This window comes from Pleurodeles waltl, chromosome 3_1 (assembly GCF_031143425.1).
Source record: "Pleurodeles waltl isolate 20211129_DDA chromosome 3_1, aPleWal1.hap1.20221129, whole genome shotgun sequence".
NCBI classification, from domain to species: Eukaryota; Metazoa; Chordata; class Amphibia; order Caudata; family Salamandridae; genus Pleurodeles; species Pleurodeles waltl.
Window position 1 is genome coordinate 1,956,348,267 of NC_090440.1, and position 12,196 is coordinate 1,956,360,462.

Here is a 12,196-nt window from a genome sequence, read left to right on the forward strand (position 1 = left end):
CCCATCAGTGCTGTTGCCAGAGAAAACACCAGACATTATCTAGTTATCTAAGAAGCTTTAATCACAATACAATGTCATGTGTGTGACCCTGAAAGTTCAAGCTCAGGCAAATGAATAAATAAACAAAATGATCACAGCTGCTGGAGGGTAATCACTTTTTTGTGTGGAAGGACACAACTTATGCCCAACCACAACATGTACTCTTGGCTCACAACTTGTGAGCGGAGCCAAAGTCCATCTCTAGTGATGATCACATAATTGTATGGGGACAGCTGCGCTGCCAGGCCAGACCATACAAACGTGCAAAAGTGTTTTGTTTCTTAAAGCAAGTGGGGGAAACAACACAACATGGGGGCATGAGTGGGGGTAGAAGCATCACAGGGATGAAAGGCAACATGGGTGGAAGGAAGCAATATTGAGTGTGGGTGGTGGGAAGCAACACCAGGCAGTGGGTGGGGGAGGGGGGGCAAATGTGCGAAAGAGAGCAACATTGATTAGTCTGGGAGAAAGAACACAGGCAAGAATGCAACGTGGGGCCAGTGGGGGAAAACGTTGGACCAGTGGGGTAAAACCACATGGGCGAAAAAGAGGAACACATAGTGCAGGAGAGAATCACACAAGAAAGACAGCAGAAAAACACATGCACTCTCGTGCTTAAATAAAAGAAAATGTAGCACCTGAAAAAGACAGCAGTGAAAAGACATAGGTGGTCATTATCACATTGGCGGTGAGTGATAAAGTGGTGGAAATACCACCAACAGGCTGGCTGTAATTACTACCAAATTAAGACCACGGTGGTGAGAACTCCAATAGACAGCAAATGTACCACACCATCTGCCAGGATGTTAACACCACTCACCACGGCAGTAGCCATCAACAGCCAGCAGGAGACAAGGTACTGCCCACCATATCATGCCATCAAAAACCTTGCGGAAACACTGTACAGAAGACCAAAGACTTACCATCAGAGACACAGAGAAGACCAATGCACCATGGAACCGGAACTGCAAGTCTTCCCGATGCTCTTTAACCCCATGCTCCACCTGGAACACCAACTCTGACGAAGACGATGACGGTGAGTACAGCCGCCTAGCACACAAGGGAGGGACGGAGGAAAAGGAGAGTGACACACACACGCACAACACACACCATACACACAACCAGCTGCAGATGTAAACCAGTGGCACATGACACACAGCATAATAATACAAGGAATAGAGTTCGGAAGTACTGAAAATGTATTAGCAAGGCAAAAGCCACCACATGAACCAGATATGTACAATTGTCCACAAAAGGTCAATGCCCAGTCCAAAGTACTAAGGGCTCACATGGTCACAGGGCACAGTCCAAGGCTCAACTCGTTTCCTGACAACATCCTCATTGAACTGTGCAGGGGCATCATTATTGAAGTGGGCAGGCACCTCAGGGGGAAGGGGGTGGGGGGCACCTCAGCCAAAGTCAGGAACTTGCCCGCTAGTTCTGGTGGAGGCTCCATGCCCATTTCCAATGCTGGGGAGTGCAAGGTCACAGTCTGTGAGGTGGGGGACTTTCCCACTGCTTCTGGAGGAGGCTTCATGCCCATTTCCTAATGCTGGGGAGTGCAAGGTCACAGTCTCTGAGGTGGGGGACATGCCCACTGCTTCTGGAGGGGGCTCCATGCCCATTTCCCAATGCTGGAGAGTGCAAGGTCACAGTCTCTGATGTGGGTACCTTGCCAACTGCTTCTGGAGGGGGCTCCATGCCCATTTCCCAATGCTGGGGAGTGCAAGATCACAGTTTTTGAGGTGGGGGACATGCCCACTGCTTCTGGAGGGGTCTCCTTCTACAGCAGTCACTGGAGGATAGCCTACATGTCTGCTGCTGGAGGTGAGGGCTGCACTGTCTCAGCTCGAGGTGAGGGCTCAGTGACCACTGGCAGTGGTGGTGTTGGTACCCTGCCAGCCTCTGCTGGAGGCAAGGACTGCTGTGTCTCAGCTATGGAAGGTGCCTCCTGGGCAGCCTCTATTGGAGGCGAGGGCTGCTATCTCTCAGCTGTGGAAGGTGCCTCCTGGGCAGCCTCACTTTGAGGCGACTGCTGCTGTGTAACAGCTGTGGGAGGTGCCTCCTGGGCAGCCTATGTTGGAGGTGAGGGCTGCTGTGTCTAAGCTGCAGGTGAGGGCTTCTTCCCTTTCATGGCAGGAGGTGAGGAACTTTTCCCTGTCCTTGCAGGAGGTGAGGGTTCCTTCCCCTTTCTGGCTGTTGGAGTGGGATCCTTCCCCTTCCTGGCTGGTGGAGTGGGATCCTTCCCCTTCCTGGCTGGTGGAGTGGGATCCTTCCCCTTCCTGGCTGGTTGAGTGGGATCCTTACACTTCCTGGCTGGTGCAGTGGGATCCTTCACTGTCTTGTCTCCACAACAGGAGGTGCCTCCACTGTCCCCGTAGACTGTTTGGTTGAGGTGCTGTGCTGGGTCGTTGGGACCCTGTTCTTATGGGCAGGACGGGGCGTGGAGGGAGAGGAAAGAGGTCAAGTTGGGCAAGGAAAAGCTTCTTAGGGATGGTGGGGTGGGATGAGGGAGGAGGGATGGGAGTGGAGTGGAGGTTGAGGGAGGGGTTGTTGGAGGTGTACGTCTGCTGGACTTGGGTGCAGGTGCACGGTGAGTGTGCTGCTGTGAGGTGGATGGCTTTTGGGTGTCTGAGTGCCTGCGTTTGTGTCCTCTAGGAGAGGGGGACAGACAGGGAGGGAGAGGACACAGGGAACGTGTGGATGGATGATGTGGAGGTGTCTGCTACTGAGGTGTGTGTGCTGCTTGGTGTGGTGATGCTGGTGGTGGAGGTTGAAGCAGTAAATGCAGGTCTGAGTGTGGACGTGACTGTGAGGGAGGTAGAGGAGAAGGAGGAGGGGGAGACAGTGGAGACAGTGGATGTGGTTGTGTGTGCAACTGTCTTGTGTTTGCGTGAGTGCTTGTGAGCTGAAGTGTGGTGCCTCTGTTTGACTGTGCCACCCTTGTGTGTTGTCTTGTGTGCATGCTCGTCTGTATCTGTGCATGGGATGGGTTGGGGTTGAGGAGACTGGGCCTGGGAAGTGGTAGTAGGAGGGGGGACAGTAGGAAGTAGGGCCGCCAATCCACCCTGGATGCCCTCCAGGAATGTATTGCACTGCTGCATCTGGGATGCCAGCCCCTGGATAGCATTCACAATGGTTGACTGCCCTGCAGAGATGAATCTCAGGAGGTCAATAGCCTCCTCACTCAGGGCAGCAGGGCTCACTGAGGCAGGACCTGAGGTGCTTGGGCGAAGGAGATGCCCACCCTCCTGGGTGAGCGGGCACGGGCAACTTGGTGAGGGGCTACTGGGAGGGCGGTGCTGGTACGGGGGCGGCAGCTGTACCTGCAGCTGGGGTGGTCACAGAGGTGTCCCCCACCACCAGGGAGCTTCCACTGGAGGAGGTATCTGAGTCAGTGTTGTCACCTCCTGTCTCCGCCGTGGTGCTCCCCTCACCCTCCGTCCCACTGGTTCCGTCAGCTTCTATGGACTCTGCCTCCTGGGTCCAGTGGGATGCAGATACCTCTGTTACCAGTGCCCCTGCTCCTCTGCCAGATGATGCTGATGCACACATGGACAGGATGACAGAAGAAAAAAGGGGGGAGAGAGAGAGAAAGGGAACACTGGGTCAATTACAGCACCAACACCACAGTTTGCATACACAGCACCGTCACACACAGGGATCAGGATTGAGGATTATGCATTGCACTGCCATTGATTTGGCTAGATGCTACAGCAAGATGAGGGCCAAACACCGCCAAAAAACACCTTCTGGGACCCACAAAGCCCTGACTGACATAGAATGCAAACAAGCTAGGTTACTTGCATTTGCCAAACACCCATAACCCTTGAGTTGGATCATACTCCAATGTCTGGCATTAAGGGGCACCCACTAACTCACATGCAGCCCCCGGATCCCATGCCACCTATCAATTATTGTAGTAACGCCCACTGTACTCACCCCCCTGTGGTTGCTGTGATGACCTCATGCGCCCCTCCAGCTCTGGGTAGACCACCGCCAGTATGCGGGCCATCAGGGGGGACAGGTTCTGACAGGCACCCCTTCCTCGTTAGTAGGCCATCCTCAGCTGGGCCTCCGCAGTCTTCCGTGCCCAGCGTCTCAGGTCTTCCCACCTTTTCCTACAGTGGGTGCGCCGCCTGCTGTAGACCCCCATGGTCCGCACGTCCTTGGTGATGGCATGCCACAATACCTTCTTTTGATGGGTGCTGACCTGCAGAGAGAATGCAGACAGGAGGACACCATTACACATACAATCCAGCCTCTCATATGGCCCACCAATCCCGTTTCCATCACCATTGGCACACACATCGTCTGGCGCTCACCATGTACACTAAAACCAGACACCCCCACGATGACACAATGCTTGCACACACATCTCAATGCATCCTTCCCACATGCATCGTGCCCAGGGTGTACTCACCTGGTTGTCTGGAGGCCCATACAGAAGTCCATACTGGGGTAGGACCCCATTCACCAGTCGCTCCAACGCCTCCGAAGTGAAGGCAGGGGCCCTTCCCCCAGTCACACGGGCCATGGTAGGTTCCAGACACAGGTCACAGCAGCACACGCAGTGTAGGTGTTGTCCTGTGGAAAGTCAGGAAACAAGTGAGGATTTGGATAAAAAATGGCAGTCACATCCACGGCGGTGTACACCCATTGGCCACTGTACTCCACAGAGCGCCATATTAGCCAATGAGGAATTGCAAGACCACCTTCCGCCGTGACCCCTAACGTCGGCGGAGTAACCTCTCTTCCACCTGTCCCAAGATACAGGACAGGCGGTCGCCATTTCATGGTGGTGGACACTGATCAGATAAACCATAACTGCGTCATTGCCTAAAAGTGCACGTACATTGGCATTCCCACTGTCCCATCACATTGATGCTGTGTGTACACTGAGATGGTGGTTCCATTGTTCAAATTGAGACAGCCTACTCACTCTTGTGTACCTTAGCTACCTACCGCTGCGGATTACTAGGAGGAGGAGACAAACCCCCATGTACAGACCCCTTGTGGACTTGGCTACGCTGGAGGACAGGCACATAATACTCACCTATAGACTGGACAGGGCCACAATCACAGAGGTGTGTGCCCAATTGGAGCCTGACCTGATATCAGTCATACGTCATCCCACTGGGATCTCCCTTCTTGTGCAAGTGCTATCAGTGCTCCATTTTCTGGCAACTGCTTCTTTCCAAGTGACAGTGGGTTTGGCAGCAGGAATGTCACAGCCAATGTTCTCAATCGTGCTGGCAAGGGTTTTGTATGCCTTGTGAAGCACATGTGCAGCTACATTTTGTCCCCCAGGAGGAAGATTTGGCCACTGTTAAGGCAGGATTCTATGCAATGGGGCATATCCCCAATTTTATTGGGGTGATTGACTGTGCACATATTGCATTCATCCCCCACCCCACCAGAATGAACTGGTGTTTAGGAATCGGAAGAGTTTCCACTCAATGAATGTGCAAATGGTGTGCCTGGCGGACCAGTACATCTCCCACGTCACTGCCAAGTATCCTGGGTCGGTGCATGACGCCTTTGTTCTGAGGAATAGCAGCATCCCAAATGTGATGGCCCATCTAAAGAGGCACAGGGTATGGCTAATAGGTGAGCCAGAGTCCCCACCCACTGTATGTCAGTGTATGCCTTCAGGTGTAATCCCCATGGCATTGTGTTAAGATAATGTTTGTCCCTCAATACATGCAGGTGACTCTTGGCTACCCAAACCTATTGTGCCTCTTGACCCCTGTGAGGAATGCCAGGATAGGGTCTGATAACCGTTATAATGAGGCAGTTTTGCGAACCAGAAGAATAATTGAAAGGACCTTCGGCCTCCTGAAGGCCAGGTTCAGGTGCCTCCATCTGATAGGTGGATCCCTGTGCTACGCACCCGGGAAGGTCTGCCAGATAGTAGTAGCATGCTGCAGGGTGCACAACCTGGCCCTCAGACAACATGTGCCTTTTCTGCAGGAGGAGGAGACTGGAGATGCCCCTCTGGCAGCAGTGGACCCTGAGGACAGTGAGGATGAGGAAGCAGAGGATGAGGATGTGAACACCAGAACATCAGTTATACATCAATGACACACAGGAGAGACAGTGGAACTGATCATTGCTCTGTATATTGATTTCATCTGTGTGACTGTGGCATGATGGCATTCGCTTCCATTGCATCTCAACTTACTGTCACCTATGGCTTGTCATTTTACAAATGTTGGAGATATGACAAACAGTGTCCTGATATGATTACTACAGTCAGTTACAGGTCCTTAATTGTATGCTATCACAGTGTCCATATCATTTGCACCAGATGTGACGGTTCCCCTAAATGCACATTCTCAGCACATAAAATACTATCAGTCAAGTTGTGTTCAAGGGTGTTTATTGCAGTGCTATAAAATTGAGGGTAAAGTGCAATGGAATGGGGTGATGGTAGGGGAAAGTCCAGGGTATTGTTCCAGTCTGTTTGTAGCACAGGTGCAGTGTCTAAGGGACCATAGGAAGGGCAGCAAAGGCAGTTCAAAGTGGACAAGGTGACAAGGTGGGACACAAGGGGGACAATCAGGAGAGTCTAATTTCCTGGCAGTGGTCCTGGTCTTGGCAAGTGTCTCTGGCTTCTGTCTGGGTCGCAGGGAACGTTTGGGGGGGGTGGTTCACCTTCTGCAGGGGAGGGGTGCTGGGGGCCTGTGGGTCCTGTGGCAGGGCCTCCTGCCCACTAGCTGTAGCGGAGGTGGTGGGCTGGTCAATAGACTGGCTAGTGGTAGGGGCCCGCTGGTGTGCTGTTGATTCCCTCATGATGTTGTCCATGTCTGCCAGCACCCCTGCTATGGAGATCATGGTGGTGTTGAGAGCCTGCAAGTCCTCCCTGATCTCCAGATGGTGTTCCTCCTGGAGCCGCTTGCTCTCCTGCATGTTGTCAAGGATCTAGCCCATTGTGTCCTGGAATTGTTGGTAGGCACCCAAGATCTTGGTGAATGCCTCCTGGAGAGTCAGTTCCCTGGGCCTGTCCTCCCCCTGGTGCACAGTGGTCCTCCCAGTGTCCCTGTTCCCCTGTGCCTCTGTCCCCTGCCTCCAGCAGACATGGGGGTAGACACTGAAGTTAAAAAGAAAAGCGAGTGGTTTTACTGTACATTTTTCTGCATTTCTAATATGAGGAAAAGATACTGCAAAACTAAAGGAAATAGTATTGACATGTAAAAGAGAAAACAAGTTGGACATAATGTTGACTGTTGTGTATGAGGGGAGTGTCTGTTTGTGTGCAACAGTACAGGTTAAGACAGAGCTACATTTTGATATTTTGTCGGTGTAGTATGTCATCCAATGGCCGGAAAAAAACATTGATCTTTCCTTGGAAGTGAGCCACTTTTTGGACAGGAGAATTTTTAGTTCCTTCATGAACAAGATGAAGAGCAGGGGGAGATAAAGTTTAGGGAAAAGTGCACACTATCATTTAAGACCTGGCCTGGCAGTTCGGGCTGGACTTTTCCCACGAGGAACAGGTTCAAGATTGATTTGCATATGGCTGGGTCCAAACTGGAATGGCATGGCAAGCAAAAAACTGGATTAAACCCAGATCTAGGGGTGAATGCTTGATTTGCTTTGTATTCCGTCCATCATATGTTGTTTTTGCACCATCATTTAGAGGCACAACCTGAAAAGTATTGAGTGTTGTGATTTTTTAGGATAAACATTTTCAAGCTTAGTTCTTCTATGCTGCAGGAATGCTCAAAAATATGAAATCTTGTGTTGACAACGCCTCCATCGGAATTTGGTGTACTAAGCCCAAAATTGGGAACATAGCAACTGATGACTTAAACTATCCCAAGTAAAAAAAAAATCCTTTTTATCCAGTGATATTTTGGGGGCTGACATGGGTTGTGCAGTTTGAGCATCAGGAATTCTTGCATGTGCCCAACTCAGACCCTGTGCATATACGTTTTTGGGCGTTGTGCCGTAAAGAGCTGGCTGTGTGCTCTCTTATGTTAAGAACGCGACTGTTGATTTGAGGGTTTCCATAACTATATAGAGCCCAGGGGTTTTGTCTTTGAAAGAAAGCCGGAGGATCCCTTTTGCCAAGACGTAGAGGGTTGATGTCCATTTTTGTATTGATAAATATGAGGTGGGGAAAGTCATAAGCAAGAATTGTATTCATTACCCTTTGAGTTTTAGGTGACGTTGAGGCATACAATTCTGGACAGTCAAGAGGCAAATGGAGAGAGGGATCACATCGTGAATTGCAGTGACTTTGCGGTATAGATGTATTCACCCTGCTTACTTTTGCCGCAAAATACCCATATTTTGCGTTGTGCTCTTGATGGCCATCCAGCAAAGTTGATGCTCATGGGAGATAACATAGAGTGTTGGGGAAATCCATATGGCTTTGAAACACAGGATATGGATTCTTCTACTTCAATCAGCTCAATCATGTGACAAAGAAGAGAAGAAGGTAAATTCTGGTGCATTGACGCCAAGGACGATTTTCAAGAATTTTGAGGAATCTTGTATAAAGAGCAGTAACAAATAATTATAGGTCTAGGAGAAGGCGTAGACAGACTGCCTCTATAAAGTGCATCATTCACAACTTGTAGTGTGGTGGCTTCAGAATAGCATGCAGGACCAAAACTAGACTGGAATTATGTGTAGCTGCCATTTGCCCATGATAAATGAGGTTAGTTACTTTGCAACACAGCTTAAATTTGTTTTTGCCAGAAAAGAGAATGTAGCAGTGAAGCCGGATTGCTTAAACTGGCGGGGACAGCTGATGGTTTTAGGAGTGTGGGAATCTGCCACGTTTTAGCCTGATTTGGAACTTCAGGTTGCAGAAAGGAGGAAATGATTTCAAGCCAGACCGAGCTCATGCTTTCAACAATGGTCCTACTGTGGATGGTAGCGTGCAGTCTATGTCACTGCCAGAGGATTTTAGCATGTGAAGTTTGGTGCAGGTGTGGGCCTTGAATAAGGTTTGGTGGTTTCTCAGGATCGCCTAAAGAACATAGATTGTGAGTGGTGTTTCCTACACTGGTGTACAGGTTTGATTGTTTTGATTAATCTATGTCTTTGTTCATACTTTTTTGCTTTGTTTTAGAAATTTTTACTGATGTGTTTCATAATGTCTTGTATGCACTGAGCTGTACAAATAAATGCAACACATTTTAATGTCCATTATGAGTTCTAGCTTATCTTTGACTCGTTGAGGAGAAGGGGACCAGTTCAGAATGCATTCTCAGTCTACTGTCAGTGGCATTTCAATGGGTGGAAGCATCCCCAGTCTACTGTCAGTGGCATTTCATTGGATGGAGGATGGTTAAGAATGAGATCCGTTATCTAGAGAGATATTACAGTTTGGCTTTTTGGGCAGGTCTTTGTAGAAGATGACTATCTGGGAAACAGAAACATGTGGGTACAGGAGCAAGGGTTACTGATCACCCTCCAAATGAAGCCTGGCAGGAGAAGCCAATGGCGGACCTTATCAATTCTTTAGAGGGATTCATCATAATACCTGGGATCACTGACAGAATATCGAGAAGGTGAGTGCAAATAGGTATAGATTTACTATTCTTAACTTCAAGTCTATGTACTTTAAAGATAGATCTCTCAATCTCGCTCTCTCTCTCTATATATATATATATATAAATATATATACAAAATCAAGGTACATATATGTGGAGTTATATACAGTAAAAAAAAACTTTACTTAACTAGAGATATTTATCTTTATGATATGTTTGTCCTGATATTCTTGACACTATATTTTGTCCTACAATATTTTTGTTTCAATATTCTGTCCAAACACCAAAGCCGGTGATTAGTATTGAGGCACTCATGCATGAGTGTGTGAATTACTGTGCTCATATAACAGTAGCTGCAATTTGTTGTTTATATTTGTGAGGAATGGGATGGTGGGACTTCTCAGTAATCTCTTCAGTATGTGAGGGGGCACAGACAGAGAGAGGTGTTGTGATGGCTTCCGAATTGAGTGTCCATTTTCTCCATTGTGTTTTATGAACCTAAGCCAATCATGTCCTGGGCTGTGATGCTCACGCACTGGGTTCCCTTGGTTTAAGTCCCTTTGGTGGTGTCCATATCACTAGATATGTGTTCATGATCAACACTAGCAGCTTCTATACTACAGTTAGTTTACGGCCAACACATCCCGGTTCTTTTTATCTATCTACACAACTCCAGCACGTCAAAAGCCTTAGATATGTTACTCATGAGATGGCACAAGGAATTTAAGTGCTTATACTTGTGCTCAAAGGCCTTTTTAACACTATTTACTAAATACTGATTACATCGTTGTCATCTAAGCTTGTTTGCAGTGTATGAAAGTGTGGCAGTGTAGATTTAAAATGTAGCTGGGGGAATTATATATAAAACAGCCACATAAATTACAGGGAAACATCAGTTCTTTGGAAGCAGAGAGGCTTGGCTAGAGTGGGGATGCCCCTCTCTCATCCAGGGGTCCCATTGTTTTTTGACCTTGAGGTAGGTGTTCTCAGACTGGATGTGAAGAGGGTAATACAACATTCCTTACCAGCGTCAATCAGGTCTGTATGTTCCTTCCTTATTCCAGATCTGCCAAACATATCATGTGCTACCATGTGATATTACGCGGAATGGGGTTAGATCCTTGGAGTGGATAGAGTCATTGAATGGGGCCATTGTACTGAACCCACGTCTTTGCCTGAACAGTTGGACGCACCCCACAGCTAAACAAACATTGGCATAACTAATAAGTCTCGCCTTTGAGACCTTATAAGTATTTAGCCATGCAGCACCTTAAACCTTTATCAGAAATAAACTGTTTGCACATTCCTTCATACACTTGGCATTAGACTGTAATGGTCAGAACATCCCCTAGAGGGCACCTCAATAAAAAAAGCTTTTGGAAGAAACATGGTCATGTAACTATATAGCCAGCCCATAGAGGGCATAACCACATGATAAGAAAAGGGCAGAGAGCATTGCAATGCAACCATATATTCAGAACCTAGCGGTCATAGTGCTTTACACATTTTCAAGCCTAGCAGGCCTGCTAGAATATTATTACAAACAAGGCCCTTGGAAAATAAACTACTCACAGCTGTAAAGCAAAAGCTCCAGCCATGAGAGAGCTTAAAAAAATATTGAATGATGGGAGAGGTTATGATTTATGATGAACTTAGTGTGAGGACCCAGATGATGAACTGGACAGAAAGATCACATTGTGCTGACTGTTTTGGTGGTGGTCCCATTGTCCTAGGACCACCACAGGCTGAGTTATGGGCCAAAAAGGTGTTATAAAAGGAATGCCCCGCAAAGCATTATGGTGCGAGTTTCCCAAGTGCAGCAAATATTGTAGTATCCACTCTCCCGCTGCACCTGGGAGAGCCGCTTTGAGGGTTTCCCTTGTGTTTTTTCTATGAAAAGGCACCAGTTTGTATATTTTTCAACTGCTAAACTTCAGGAGTGCAGAGCCACAGGAACTGCAAACCCACTCTTTTCAAGGATGTCCAGAGCATTTTACCTTAATCAGTACGGTAGTGGCTCTTCATTAGGTGGGACTGTGATGAGCGTGAAACCGGGTGTCACATAGGGGCACCATGTGAGTTGGCAGGTCTGCCATTCTACTGCTTTCAATTGTCATGTAGTTTGAGCACTGCTGTATCCTAAATAGAAGATTTCTTGTTAGGTGTACTGGTTAAAAAGATTAATTGCTCCTACTTTTACCAGAAGGAACAATCCTAACTAAGTTTCACATGGATCAATTGTTAATGATATTTCACTGAAAGTGCTAAGGGCCCCATTATGAGTTTGACGGTCCGAGGACTGCCAAAACCGCGGTGTCAGTCAGACCGCCACACTCCTGGTGGTCCGACTGCCAGATTACGACCCTGGCTGTCAGACCACTAGGGGACCACTGCCACCACCAGGATCATGGATCTCGGCAGGGTGGCGCCGGTCAGAGAAGTGGTCAGCTACAGCAGTGCTGAGTTCAGCGCCACTTTGCTGATCACGAGTCCTCTTTCCGCCAGTCTTTCCATGGTAGGGTCCCTGCCATAGAAAGGCTGGGGGAAAGCCAGTGCTGGGGGCCACTTGGTGGCCTCTGCATTGCTTATGCACATGGCATTCTCTGCAGTCACGGCAGAGATCTCCGCACTGAAAAGATAGGAAAGGC